General features: G+C 37.1%; 1 long non-coding RNA gene across 2 annotated transcripts in view; it reads right to left on the bottom strand.

Annotated features, from left to right (window-relative positions):
- Positions 1-4,758: 4,758 nt before the first annotated feature.
- The window catches only part of LOC306991571, a 13,662-nt gene continuing 3,437 nt past the window's right edge, over positions 4,759-14,983 (bottom strand). The window contains exons 2-4 of one of the 2 annotated variants that reach the window (XR_013796125.1): positions 5,666-5,702; positions 5,530-5,575; positions 4,759-5,430 (exon numbers count right to left, since the gene is read on the bottom strand). This is a non-coding gene — a long non-coding RNA (uncharacterized lncRNA). Of the gene's footprint in view, positions 5,431-5,529; positions 5,576-5,665; positions 5,784-14,983 lie in introns of those variants that run through there. The other variant, XR_013796126.1, reaches the window with a different exon arrangement.

The raw sequence follows: 14,983 nt of genomic DNA, 5'->3' as shown, positions 1-14,983 counted from the left end.
CATTCATTCATTCATTCATTCAGGGTTCATTTATTCATTACATGTATTAATACTTGCAGGTTTCATTCATCATTCCTTCATACATTCATGCATCCAGGGTTAATTCATTCATTCATCCAGGGTTCATTCATTCATACATGTATTCATGCATGCAGGGTTGGTTCATTCATTCATACATTTATGCATGCATGCAGGCTTCATTCATTTATTCATTCATTAACGCATGCAGGGGTTATTCATTCATACAAAAAATCTTACATTCATTCGATCGTTTATTCATTCGTTCATTCATTCATACATGTATGCATGCATGCAGGGTTGGTTCATTCATTTATTCATTCATGCATGTAGGGGTTATTTATTCATACGAAAAAAATCATTCGTTTATAGGGTTCACTCCTTCATTCATTCATGCATGCATGCAGGGGTTATTTATTAATTCGCAAATTCTTACATTAATTTATACAGGGTTCATTCATTCATTCATGCATGGTTCATTCATTGATGCATTCATTCATACATGCAGGGTTCATTCATTCATTTTATTAATTAATTTATTAATTCAGTCATTATTCATTCATGCAGGGTTCATTGAATGAACTTCATTCTAATTTGACAAGGAACTTTTGCCACTAGATATAATGTTTCTATGCTTATTAGTTTCATGCTGTTTGTGTAGCAACATCAACCTCTGTTGGAATCAAAGTCTCCTGTGTGTTCTGTGTGAGGAGCTCTATTTGTGTGGCTCACTGACTTGCTCCATGTGTAGACAGTTCCAAATCAGTCACTTATGAGGTTCCATGACACATAAAGCTCTCTCAGAAGGCTGCTGGCAGAAGGCAGTATACACGACTCAGAGCTACTGCCTCTATAGCTGTCAGACATAAAACATGACAAAATAACACAGGCAAACACTTGTTTTTAATTATCACTTACCTTTCTTATTGTTGATACACTGTTGATAGGATCAAAATAAAAGTAATGAAAACATGTGTTTATTAAAAGTGACAAGTGATGTCTAGTACACATGATACTGTACATGTTTTCGATTGAATTTGGCAAGTTTTGCCAAACACCTTGTAAACTACATACCTACAATCTGTCACCCAATGCTTCTGATGTGAAGTGGTGTGTTACATTATTTAATAGCTACCGTACATCCCACGCATTAAAAAAACTCCGTCTGGGGAAATCAGTCAGAGCATTTTAAAATAACATAAAAAGCTTAAACGTGGCAAAAAGTATTATTTCAAACATTAATATTAAACCGTTTTGTCACATGACCTCATCATGTGAATGTCATATGACCTTATCCAGTTGTCAAATAAAGCTATTTACAATTTTCAATCAAATTTTGTGTAAAAAGTTTTGACAGTTTTAGCAAATTATGACATCACACGATCAATGGAAGGTGAAACTGAGCGCATTGATTTGTGAGATATGATATTCCACCTATATGCTCTTGTATACTGCACACACTTGAGCAAACAATTACTTTAAAAAACACATTTTTCGAAATGTAATATCTTACATTTCCCCCAAAAAAGTCTTTAACATTCTTTTACTCAGAAAAATAAATTCATGCAAATTCCCAGATAAATAACTGAACCTCATTAAAAATTGAGGATATCTAATTAAACCGGGGACATTTCAGTGTTATCCAGATGTTTCGGTGTGGCGGACCAAATCCTTGCACATGGCCCAGAGGGAACGAAAAAGACATCAAACACCGCGTAACCGTTCTGTCTCAGTTCTTCTAATGCAGTGATGTCCTAATACACCACTATGACCACCTCCGTCAGAAGATACTATGAGTTCACCTGCAGAAAGCAGATAAAGAGAAACAGTCCACTTGTGACATCAGAAAAAAAGTCACACCATTAGCCCTGAAAATCCAAACCAATTTTTTCCGGGAACTTTGATCTGGGATTAAACCCACATACAAAAATAAAAAAAAACACTTTTGGAGGAGATGAAGGTGGGGCGGATCCATCAAGAGGTCCACAATCAGACAGAGCAAGAGTTAGAGAGCCTGGAGAGTCCATTAGTTTTCCTTGTAAACCGTGCAGCGGCCTAAGATACCGGCTGATTTAAAATCGTAATACATAATGTAATAAGGACATTTCGGTGGTTTGTTATGAGGTGCAGAAATCCTGTGGCGGGAGGATTCCATCAATATTCTAGCTCCCTATAAAGTCTTCAAGTCTCCATCTCTGGGGCGCCACTTGTAATGTTTGATGAATGGCTCTCTTCACAAGGGTAAAATTCCGCTTGCTGCCTCAAATGCTTTTCTCCCACTTTTCGTCAAAACCCCTGAGTGGAGTTCACATGATGGATGCCTTTGTCTCGTCAATGGTCATTTGCAAAAGCACTGTGCTCAAAGTCTGCTGTGCCAAAGCATCTTTCTGTCAGCGATGCCTCACACACTGCGGTGTAAAAAAAAAGTGAATATGCTGTTAAGAAACTTTTTCTGCCTCGATACCTTTTAATGCTTTAATGTACATTATCGGTCAAAAGTTTGGAATCAGTGCACATTTTTTGTGTTAGACTTTAAATCATGTAACTCTCAACACATTCATAATGGTTCTCAAAATTGTTCATTTGACTGGCATGGGCCCTTTTTCAGAATGAGCAAAACCCCTGTTCAGAATGATCTAGTGTTCCCTGAGGAGGCCAGAAACGTTTGAGTTTCATAGACATTTTATGATTTCAATTCCATCCGAATGGATCACATCTGTGTTTCTCTAGTAAAAAGTTACAGAGCATATTAACTACTGTTTTTTGGCTAACTCAGGTGTCCTCTTAGAAATGTAATCTCGTCCAGATAGAAAAATACTTTTTTTTTTTTATTCTTTAAAAAAATCCCATTGTGCTGCCTGGCACGCATTTGTTATCGATTCATGCTTCTTCTTTTTTGTGTGCCAACTTTCTGTGTAAAATAACAGCTGGTGTTATAAGTTGTGCCAACATCCCTGACATAAAAAGAAAATTAAATCAATAAAGAGAATCTGATCCCGGAAACTGCTCCGAATGGCTATCGTGAATTATATTCATTCCTTAGTTATACACAATGCTATAATTACATAATTAATCACATACATGCAGCACGACCTTCTATAAAACCCACATTCAGAAAATAACACTCCCACCTTAATAATTACAGATTCCAATCCCATTCCATCTAGTTCAGGAAATGTCAGACGTCTTTGTAACTCAAACGGCATTTATAAAACTAATCCCGCCTACTAAACGCGCTGAACTTCTACTCGTCGTACAGGTGGATTCCGGCAGTGCGAAATAAAACCTACGGCTCTTTTTATCCTGATGAATTCACTTGAAATTGCTCTGAAAACTGACATAATGAGTTTCTGTAAGCGGAATTCTTCTCCGGCTCCCTCTCGCTGTCTTGTTACCTTGTGTGAACCCTTAGTTCTCCTTTGGTTTTATTTAATGTGTTTTCTTCCCTTTTAACTCGATTAAAAGCCTTGGCATTCATTTCACGCCGCGCAAACACTGTTTACCCTCACAGGAGTGGAACATCTGCTCGACTCTCCACATATAGCTTGTGGTGAAACCATCGAAATCCTCCTTAGGATAATATAGACTTTCTGAGCTTGCTCTTCACAAACCAATTGAGAGCCTTAATACATATGGGCTCGGTGACAATTGCACACTGGTGGGATGGCGTGGACTTATGGATGGGGGACGTTCAATTGAAAGGTTTGTGGCATGAGAAGAATAATTATTTTCTTTGGGAAAAGACCATTGATTATCGCCAGAAGACCCATTCTGAGAGAGTTTGATAAGCTGTCATGGAATATTTAAGTCGAATTAGCCTTGAATCACTGGCTGTGTCCGTTGAGGACTTTAATTTGAGGGTATTTCACGCTCTAAACACATAAACTGGAAATACAAAACCAGAAACATATTTGGGTTATTAATGTACATTCAGCAGCAGGGTGCTTTAGTAAAAAATGTAATTTTACAGCCTCATTAAGCACATTACTGCAATGCCATACCTCAAGTGAGAAAAGTTTCTGTGCATTTTCCAAATGGCCCTCGGTGACAGGAGGAAATGAGGTCAATGAGGTATGAGAACAGTGGCGTGAAAAGGTCACTCTATTAAGGAGCTTTCGGGGCATCTTTGCAGCCTCTTCCAGTCAATACAGATCCCATGAAACCTATTCCGGGTACATGCAAACACCGTGCATCAACAAGAACGTTGTTCAAATGATGTTGTCACAGTTACAGACTGTCACAGAAGAGACACATTTCCCCGCCGTTATTTATAATTCAGAGAATTTCGGTTGGGCAAAGGATCTCTTTACACAAGTCAGAATAACAAACAGTCAATTTTTAGGATTCGGTTTTTATGAAGACAGAAGCTGAGTAAAACACATAAAAAGTTTAATACAATGAATAAAACCGTGTTTTGGGGCCCTACTAAAAAAAGAGTTGCAATAAAGATGGAAGTAAGAAAAGTTGCCAGAAAAAAAGGACAAAAATATTTTAAGAGTTTGTGTACGAACATGTATTTGCATACTGTTCAGTATTGTCTACGCAAATAATAAACAAACTAAAAAATCTGTATATAAAGTAATATTAAATAATATCTTTATTTCAAAATTGTATTTACATTTTTCATGATTTTGTTTTATTAAAACTTACTTTTTACTGTGCCTCAGTCATTTTGCTAATTTCCAAATGCCTTTTATTTTAATCCTTTATTATGATAAATAAATAAATATTGAAATCATGACAAACAAGTTCAACATTTATTGTACATTTTTATACTTAGTGTATAAAGTTTTAATCTTAGTGCACCAGAGGAAAATCAAGGTAAACATTGTAACCAAATATTTTTCTGCCATTTCCAGTCAAACTAATTTTGTCAAATTATGCCAAAAAAAGAAAAGAAAATCTTATTTAATTGTGTGTAAAATTGTAAACTGTAAAATGTACATGCATAAAATGCTAACGGTGAAATGAGCCTGAGCAAGACATGTAGCAAAGTTATTCCAAAAAAGCTTACAACATAATTTCCATAATACATGCTTTATATGGTTTTGTTGATTCAGAAAAAAAATATGGTTCAAGATAGATTCAGGAATGATTTCATTTATTCCAATTCTTCTTTTTACTGTATAGATAAAACGTACATTTGTGAAATTTGTATATGGCTGTGTTCTTCCCTTATTTCTCATATTTGTAAGACAGCCAGCCATGTGAAACATATGTGTGTGTTTTTCCTCTGCCTATACACACACTATTGACAAAAACTGTTTACGGCAGTCTGGATCACAGTGAAAAGATTCCACATTGCCCTGCCAGAGTTATTTGTGGTCTGGACAGCGAGTGATGTCCCTGATGCTTCTGTTGATTTTAATGAGATGATGATCCACTGGCTGCCAAATCACTGCTTCACTGCATCTGTGGTTCAAACAACACTAAGGTGTGAGTTTCTTATGGACACTTATTCCCATTCTCAAATGAATATGTACATTTCAACAGAGATTTGTTAAAACTTGCTTGTTTTGGATGGTCCTGCAACATTTTGTTCTCCTTTTTCAGGACACTGAATTTGAAATATAATATTGTAAATTCCAAATAAGTTTTACAGATCTTTATTGGAAAGGGTTTGAAAATTCAGTCATCCTTTACTCACCCTCAAGTTGTTCCAAAACTGTTCGAGTTTTTTTCCTCTGTTGAAAACAAAAGAAGATATTTTAAAGGATGTTGGTAAGCAAACAGTTTTAAAGAAAACTGAGCCATTTCAGTTCCTCCATTGACAGCTACGCAACTACACTACCACTTTGATGCTTCAAAAGTTCATAAAGAGCAGAGCAAATTGAGTAGTTTAGTCCACATTTTCTGAAGAGACTTGATCGCTTTATATGATAAACAGATTGAATTTAGGCTTTTATTCACATATAAACATTGATCAGTAAACATAAACAGAAAATTGGTTCTTGTTGACGCTCAAACGTGATGCGTAACACGAGAATGAACCTCATTGGTTCTTGTTGAAGCTCAAACGTGATGCGTAACACGAGAATGAACCTCATTGGTTCTTGTTGAAGCTCAAACGTGATGCGTAACACGAGAATGAACCTCATTGGTTCTTGTTGAAGCTCAAACGTGATGCGTAACACGAGAATGAACCTCATTGGTTCTTGTTGAAGCTCAAACGTGATGCGTAACACGAGAATGAACCTCATTGGTTCTTGCAGAAGCTCAAACGTGATGCGTAACACGAGAATGAACCTCATTGGTTCTTGTTGAAGCTCAAACGTGATGCGTAACACGAGAATGAACCTCATTGGTTCTTGCAGAAGCCCAAACGTGATGCGTAACACGAGAATGAACCTCATTGGTTCTTGCAGAAGCTCAAACGTGATGCGTAACACGAGAATGAACCTCATTGGTTCTTGCAGAAGCTCAAACGTGATGCGTAACACGAGAATTAACCTCATTGGTTCTTGTTGAAGCTCAAACGTGATGCGTAACACGAGAATGAACCTCATTGGTTCTTGTTGAAGCTCAAACGTGATGCGTAACACGAGAATGAACCTCATTGGTTCTTGTTGAAGCTCAAACGTGATGCGTAACACGAGAATTAACCTCATTGGTTCTCGCACATCAAGCGAACACACTTGAGCTTCTGTTAACTGATTTATGAGTTGAATGTTTATATGTGAATAAAAGCCTAAATTCAATCTGTTCAGTCTGCGTGTATGTGTGTTCTTTATATATATATATATATATTTATGAATACACAAATGTGTATAATGACATGAGTATTACAACGTAAACATGGTTCATAAGAACACTTCCCATGTCCTTGTAAAATAAATGGCTTAAAAACAAACTAAATGTTTTTTTGTTTTGTTTTTCCAAAAATGTAAAAAGTGTTCTGTGATGTTTAGGGGTAAGTGTAGGGGGATTGAATATACAGTTTGTAGAGTATAAAAACATTACACTGATGGAGAGTTCCTGTAAACAACATTTCCAAGTATTTGTATCTAAATCTGGAGTCATACGGAGTACATTTATAATATTTTCATGGCGTTTTCGTCCTTTTTGGAGCATGACAGGTCTATGGGAAAGCGCAGCATAAACATAATGAAGACACATTTTTTGGGGTGAAATATCCCTTTAAATCAGCTAAAGACATATGATTGATGATAATTATCATTGATACTGATCATTAAAAAAGCAGATGCACCTGCAATGACACCACAGAAACGCGTAGTCAGCGAAAGATCTCGTTTCGGAGCACAGGTTCAAAGGCGCGCGAACGTCGCCTCTCCTCTGATGATATTCATGATTTCCAGAGCCAGTGATCAGGCCTGTGCTACACATGACCCTCAGAAACAAAGGCCATCCAAAGCCCTCACTGTGATAAGTCTGCTATCACTCTCCACACTTCAATGGGCTCTGGAAATACATTCTCTCTATCCCACAGGACCTGACCTTTTCATATCTGAGCCTTTGAGTTTTTCTATTAGCTCGGAGGAGATTACAACAGACTCAGGTCTTTCACTTCGGGCTGCCATTCATAACAATTTCTTTGGATGTGACCGGATCTGATCGCTGGATCTGTATGCATATTAAACAGGATCAAATGTATTCGTATGTATTTGTGAAACCAATTTCTGGGTGATCTATGCAAAGCCGTCTCAAAATGTTCACCTGCTTCTTCTGGGCTTTTTCATAGAAGTTGACGAAACTCTGGAAAAGGAACATTTCTGCACACCTACTGGGCTGGAGTGTGAAGTGCAGGAAGGCGCACAGGAGAGCAATGGCAGCCGCAGCGATTGTGTGTAAAAACTTCAGAAATATTGAGTCGTTTCTCACCAAAACTGAACAGATGATTATTGTCTTTGTCCCTCAGAACAGGGAGTTTGGAATGACGTGAGGGTGGGTAAATGATGACATAATTCACATTTAGGGTGAACTATAGCTTTAAATTCAAAATGTCAGGAACAGAGCAGCTCAAACTCCTCTGACTGGCAAAACAATAGCATGCAGCAGTCTGAATGGTTTTTTGTTTTTTTTTTACAACAAAAAGCCTATGGCTGCATGTCAGAGAGACAGGTGTGATATGTGTCTGGCAGTAGGGACATTTTCTGCACGCTGTTCCGTAAAAAAGAAAGGAAAAAAAAAAACACTTACGGACCTTTAAAGGCTTTTTGTGCCTCCAAATTCTGTGTGAAGTTGCAATGTTGCATAAAAGCAATACTGCAATATGCTGACTATGACCTTCTTTTGCTCTTTTATGGCTTTGGTTCTGTTCAGAAATGCAGAATCAGATGCTAGCGTTCATGTAGCTCAAACAGCCTGCGGCTAACAGCTCAAAAACATGTGTTTGAAGCCCATGAAGGAATGTATGAATGGATTAAATCTATACCTTTATCCTTTGGATAAAAACGTCTGCCAAAGGCATTAAAGTAAGTGCATCCAAGTTGACTTTGTCAGTTAGTGTGTGCAAGAGAATCATCAATAATATTACAGGCATGTGATACAATGTTTCTCACAATCCGTTTATTCCATCTGTCTGTCTGCTAATCTATCAGTCTGTCTGTCTGTCTATCTATCTCTGTCTGTCTCTGTCTATCTATCTATCTATCTATATATCTCTATGCATGTCTGTCTGTCTGTATATATATATATATATATATATATCTGTCTGTCTGTCTCTGTCTATCTATCTATCTAACTATCTATATCTCTCTATGCATGTCTGTCTGTCTGTCTATATATATATATATATATATATCTGTCTGTCTGTCTCTGTCTATCTATCCATCCATCCATCATTCCATCCATCCATCCATCCATCTCTGTCTGTCTGTCTATCTATCTTTTTTCCTGTATTTTCACATTCAAATATAAATTGCAGTTCAGGAACTGAACCAGAATTTTAAAGGCATTCTCAATTAAATTCTGACTGGTGCACAAGCCTGGCAAAAATGCACCTTTTCTAGCTGCATATGCCTCTTCAGATCACCTCTGAGCTGTTCAAATCCATTTAGTGCCAAAGTATTTGGGAGAAGAAGAAAAAAAGGTTTTCCCAGAACTATTCCACCTAAATAACACCTAATCCTATTATGTCTACCTGCAAATAACAGCTATGCATCATTGTCATCTGATGCATATTATTATTCAAGTATCTGTGCAGGTTGATATGAGGGTTTTTTTATGTGTGTCAAATCCAAGGTAATCCAAGGTAACCATGAATAGAGTGTGGTTTTCCAACAGTGAGATTATTATCCACGCTACGCCAGAATACAGAACATCACATTTAAAGAAGACTATTCCATCCGATTACAGATCTCCAGAGTGCTGCTGTCCCACAAAAAAAAAAAATCTCAGCATCAGGATGCGTTGCACTCCAGAGTACGGAAATGAGCGGCGCTTCGTAATGAAGTAGTTCAGCCGAAACACTTGCTCAGTAGCGGGTGAAATATAACAGTGAATGAGCTTAAAAACTGAGGAGGAAGGCTTGCGCTAATAGGCCTTCTGGAAGCTCCACTCAGCCCCTCGAGACGGCAAAACACAGTCCTTTTAATGAGCAGCGGGAAACTGATGTTAAAGAAGGAAAATCCTGTGAAGGTAAAACGATCAAGGGCTGCTCTCCCGCCGAGCCCTGAGGCCAAACCGACACGGAGGAGCCGAAATGAAAAGGGAGGTGATGAGGTGAGGAGGTGGAGGCGATGAATCACATCTTAAAATATGAAGTGACGCACATCAGAGTAGTGCATACCTGACATCTCTTTGTTCAGTGTTCTAACATGAATACTTTTCGATTATTTGGATAAGATAGGCCTACTTCCAAAAGTGTACATCTATTTCCCCCAAAACATCCTTATAAATCTACAACACATTATGAGGAAACACTTCCATATGTCATGAAATGAATCGTACGGAATAAAATATGCAGTATTCGCAGGTGCTCGCTAATTAGAATGACAAAAAAACACATGGTGGCGCTTGTTATGTACCAATATAGCGCCATTATAATGACTGTATGTTAACATGACGCAATAGCATACCAGATGCCAAGTTGTAGCGCTTTAATTAAACACCTGCTGGAAACAAACCATATATAATACTTCCAGATCCATTCTGATCGTTTAATTGGGAAACTCACCTTTGTGATCTTCATTGTTTCATGTAAAGGCCAATTTATCTGTTTTCACACAGGCTAAGAGCTCTGGAGGAAGTGCAGTTTTTCTCGTAAACAAAATTAATGATGTGTCAAGAGTCCAGACTTACTATAGTAGACGGTTTTTGTGGAAGTGGACCACACTACAACCGAGGTGTGCTGTTCGGTTTAACCCTAAACAGAAGCATAAAGAGGTCAGTCCTCCAGGGAGGTGATTATCTTTTTGTCTGCTTAATGGTCCTCATAGACAGGCCTTAATGAGAAATAATGAAGGGCCATAAGACCCCACATCTCCAAATCCTCACAGGAATCTCATAAGGATAGCCTATATCGGATACATGTTCCACATGGCTGTCGTCTTTGTCACATTTTTTCACTGTTTATTAATCATAATTTTCAATCTGTGCTCTCCTGAAAATGTGAAATCTGACATTTAAAGGGACAGTTTGCCTAAAAATGAACTGAACACAGGTTTGGAGGGCGAGTAAATGATGACATGATCATTGTTGGGATGAGCTGTCCCTTTAAGTGATCTTTATGCTCATGTATCACAATATGACATCCTGACAGTTGATACGTACTTGACCTGTCCGATGTCATTAGAAAGTCATGCTCAAACTTTTCTGAGAGAAAGACCAGTTAAACCATTACTCAATTATATGATCGTTTTTAGGTAATTAGGAAGACCAATGTTTACTGTGACTTGAGTTAATTGTGATCTAAATAGCATCTGATGTTCTTATCAGTAAATGAGTTCCACAAATACACAGCCGACAACAACGCATTCTGGTGTGGAACATCTTTCTGTGCTCTATATGCATGACACTTGTAAATGATGGGCATCTCTCATTGGCACCAGGGTTATTGTTATTATATATGTATTGTATGATTGGTTTTAAAACATGATCATCCAATTAAATTAAATTAAAACTAAAAGCAGCTACAGTTACAGATTCCATTATAAAAATACCTTTTGTTCTAACATGATTAATATATTTGATTCATTTATCAATTAGATAAAGCAAGCTTGTCATGTGATCTCATCTCAACATGTCTGCCCCCATGAGAGGACCCACTCTACACGAGACAAATCTGCTTTCATTAGTCTTCATCTCATGTGTGTAAATGATTTTATTTGAACATGTTTTTCAAAACTGCTGCTACTAATTTCTTTAGGGGAAAACCTTTTGAGGAATGAATTACTGAGTGGACCTTTAAACATCTTCTTGCTTTGTGCATTTAATAAGTCCATTTAATAAGTCCGACTCTGATGCCTCTTTTTGGTTCTTTAAATGAAATGCCTCCTGAGTGCCACTCAGATTTTTTGCTAATTAAAAAGGTTTTCAAGAAAGAAAATGTATTTTTTCAAGGAAATCTCTTATGCACTCCTGCAATTATTTGATTATTCGAAAAACATAGTAAAAGAAAATAGTATTACAAATTAAAATAACAGTTTTCTATTTGAATATATTTTAAATTGTTTTTTTTTTCCTGTGATGGCAAAGCTAATTTTCCAGCATCATTACTCCAGTCTTCAGTGGCACATGATCGTTCAGAAATCATTATAATATGCTGATTTGCTGCTCAAGAAACATTTCTTATTATTATCAATGTTGAAGGCAGCGTGCGGCTTATTAGTTTTAGGAAACATGACACTTTTTTTAGTTAGTTAGAATTGTTAGTTAGTAGCGTAATGCGTTACATTACACATTTAAGGTAATATGATCTGACTTTTTTGATTACTTTTGACCTATCTCATCTATCACGATGAATTGAATAGGATAATATTGTGCCATATTGATATAAAAATACAAAGAGAGCATTGTTATCAACAGCATGAAGTACATTAAATATTACATTACGTTAGGGTTTCTCAGACTGGGGTTCGTGAAGGAACTGCAGGGTTTGTGAGTTTAATGAAAAGCTAATAATTAAATAAATAATAAAAATATAATAAAAATGTGTTTTGAAAGACAAAAGCCTTCCAAACAAAGACACCAATACATGGTTAAATGACTTGAGTGATAATTCAAATAATCAAAGTTTGTCAGGAGTTGAATCATGTACAATGTTGAGGAAAAACATTAAAGTTGCTGCCTTAATTTTTTTAAGTACAACCAACCTGGATGTTTGAGTAATTTGAACGGAAATTACATTCAACTTACAAAAATGAGTTGAATCTTGAATAACTTTAAAGTTAAAAAAAAGTTAAACATGTCAACTTATTTTGATGAGTTAAAGCAATGTAAACCCTTGTTGTCATAACTTATTACTCATATAATGTTTACAGGGTGTGTGCAAATTTACAGAAGACTTTCTGAATGTATGCTTTTTTGTTTTAGAAAAGAACATTTAAAACATGAAAAAGAATAATTAGGGAGAATTAATAAATTATGAATGATTTACTTCCATTGTGTAAAAAATATGTAATCAAGTCATCAATAAAAAAGTAACCGTAGTCTAAATATTTTAAAAACTAATTGAATCTAATTACAAGTATACTTAATTTTTGGAATCTAAAACGTAATCCAGATTACATGCAGTGTGTCATGTGACTCTCTCCCCTGTGAAGGATCCCTTTACCACTACAGATAAAGCGGTGTCTACGAATCTACCCCGAAGTGATAAAATTCAGTTTCAAAATGTAAAGGCCAGACAAGTAGTTTAAGGCTTGGTTTGTAGGGAATTACAAACCTGCGCACATATATTAAAATGCGCATAAATTTATTCTTAATGCGCACGTGAGCGCCATCAGTGTTTCTCACAGGATCGCGTTTAAAGTCTGTGTAGAGAGAACGGTGTCGTCTTAGCGGCCTCTAATTTAATAACTAATGATCCTTGTGACGGAAAGTGAATCAATCAAAACTAACTTTAGCTGGAAAATATCTTTATTCAAGAACCGCTATAAAGACAAAACAATCTCTGTTACCTTAACTTATCCGTTTATTACTGTAAAGCCGCTTTGAAACAATATACATTGTTAAAAGCGCTATATAAATGAAGATGACTTGACTTGACTTGACACAACCAGCCATACGACCGAGTTACAGTCATGAGTTATGCTGTCATGACAATCAGCTGTCAATCAAGACAACCTTGTTTTGGGTTTCTGTTAAAAATGCAAAAACATGATTGGCACTGTACTGCGAGTTTAAAGGCTATCAGTAAAAAGAGGTGCAAAGCTCACGGGCGCTCATCTCTATTCTCTCAAAACCGCCACATGGAATGTTTCAGGGCTATTTACAAAAAGTCTGGCTTTGGCACACTGCAGCAAGGGCAATCAGAGCAGACGTTCCTCTGTGGAGCGAGGTTCTCTCTGGAATGAATGACTGCAGTGGTCAAGTTTGGAGGCCTGGCAGCCCGAGTGTCCTGGAGGTCTGGCACTCGTGTGTGATCGGGCCTCTTCACACTGTAATTAAACTGCCGTCCCTCAAAAGTCTGTCAACACGAGAGACCGTTCCAGGGAGAACTGAATGCCAAATGCACTGTCCTCTATATAGTCTGATTATAGCGCCCAGGCTATTTCTCTTCTTCTATCTTTAAACTTCAGTGCTAATCCTATTGCAAATATCAATAGTGAAGTGTATTAGATTTTAGCTGCCATCACATGAAAGGCAAAATGATGATGCCCTTCATCCTGGTTGCATCTAATGCATTTCTGCTTTTATAAGGCCAGTATTGGCAGCGGTTATCCGTTTAGACTGATCCAAAATCAGTTTTGAAGAAATAATGCAATAGTTTATGGTCTGACAAAGAAATCTGCTCACTGTTTAGCAAGGATGGATCGATACTGAAATATTTTGATGGTGCAAGACTGCCACCTGCTGGTAATTTCGTCATTACATCCATGCTGTTCACATTTGTTCTTGAGTTTTTTGAGCAACGCTGCCAATAAGTCTGTTGGATGGGCAAAGCAACCATCTGTTACCATATTCCTTGTTATGTTTACCAGAGCGTACTTCAGAATGTGCCTTCCCCTAATCACTGGTTTGGCACACTGTGAGACTTTGTAATCTTTTATTCTTTTTAAGCGTGCGTCCATATGTTATTTGATATGTGATTTAAAGGGGTCCTATTATGCGTTTCCACTTTTTCAACTTTAGTGTAATGTTGCTATTTGAGCATACAAAAAAGATCTGCTAGGTTACAAAGCTCAAAGTCCACTCCAAAGGGAGTAATTTTATTTAACAGAAATCCCCTTTTCAAGAACTACAACGAACGGCTCGTTTGAAATGTTCCTCATTTAAATAATCTCCTGAACATAATTACCCCAACGTTTATCTGTGCGCTGCACATTTTATAGAAAACATCTTGTGTTCTGTCGCTTTTGTAAGCTCTCAGTTTTGTAAGACAGTTCACCGTTCCTTAGGAAAATTAACCATGGTTTTGTGATCGATTACCGTTTGTATTACCTTAGTTTTCTGACAAATATCATGATTAAATGGTGGATAACATCGCATCTATAATGTATGAAAATTACAAAACACAAACCACTCTGAAACATCCTGTGAAATCCGTTCTGCATGATCCTCTTGTTCGTTAACATTGTCAGGGTCTGAAATTGAAATCAACGCCATCCTTCATATTTACACTATGGAAAGAACTTGCGGTTGAGGAGGGGCGGGACATTTCCCGAACACACGCTAAGCGCTGCCAATCACAACACATTTTGTATTTCGTAATAAGGGGCTTCATTGAAATCGGCGTGTTCGAGCCAGATTGAGGCTCTGACTGAGGAGAGAGGTGCTGTAATAAAGTAAAATATGTAGGATTTTGTTTTTGTTTTTTGAACAATCAAGCATGAAAACATATTCT

Source organism: Phoxinus phoxinus (genome assembly GCF_949152265.1).
Source record: "Phoxinus phoxinus genome assembly, chromosome: 23".
Taxonomy (NCBI): Eukaryota; Metazoa; Chordata; class Actinopteri; order Cypriniformes; family Leuciscidae; genus Phoxinus; species Phoxinus phoxinus.
The sequence above is the reverse complement of the archived record's forward strand: the minus strand, read 5'-3'. Positions and strand labels throughout refer to the sequence as shown.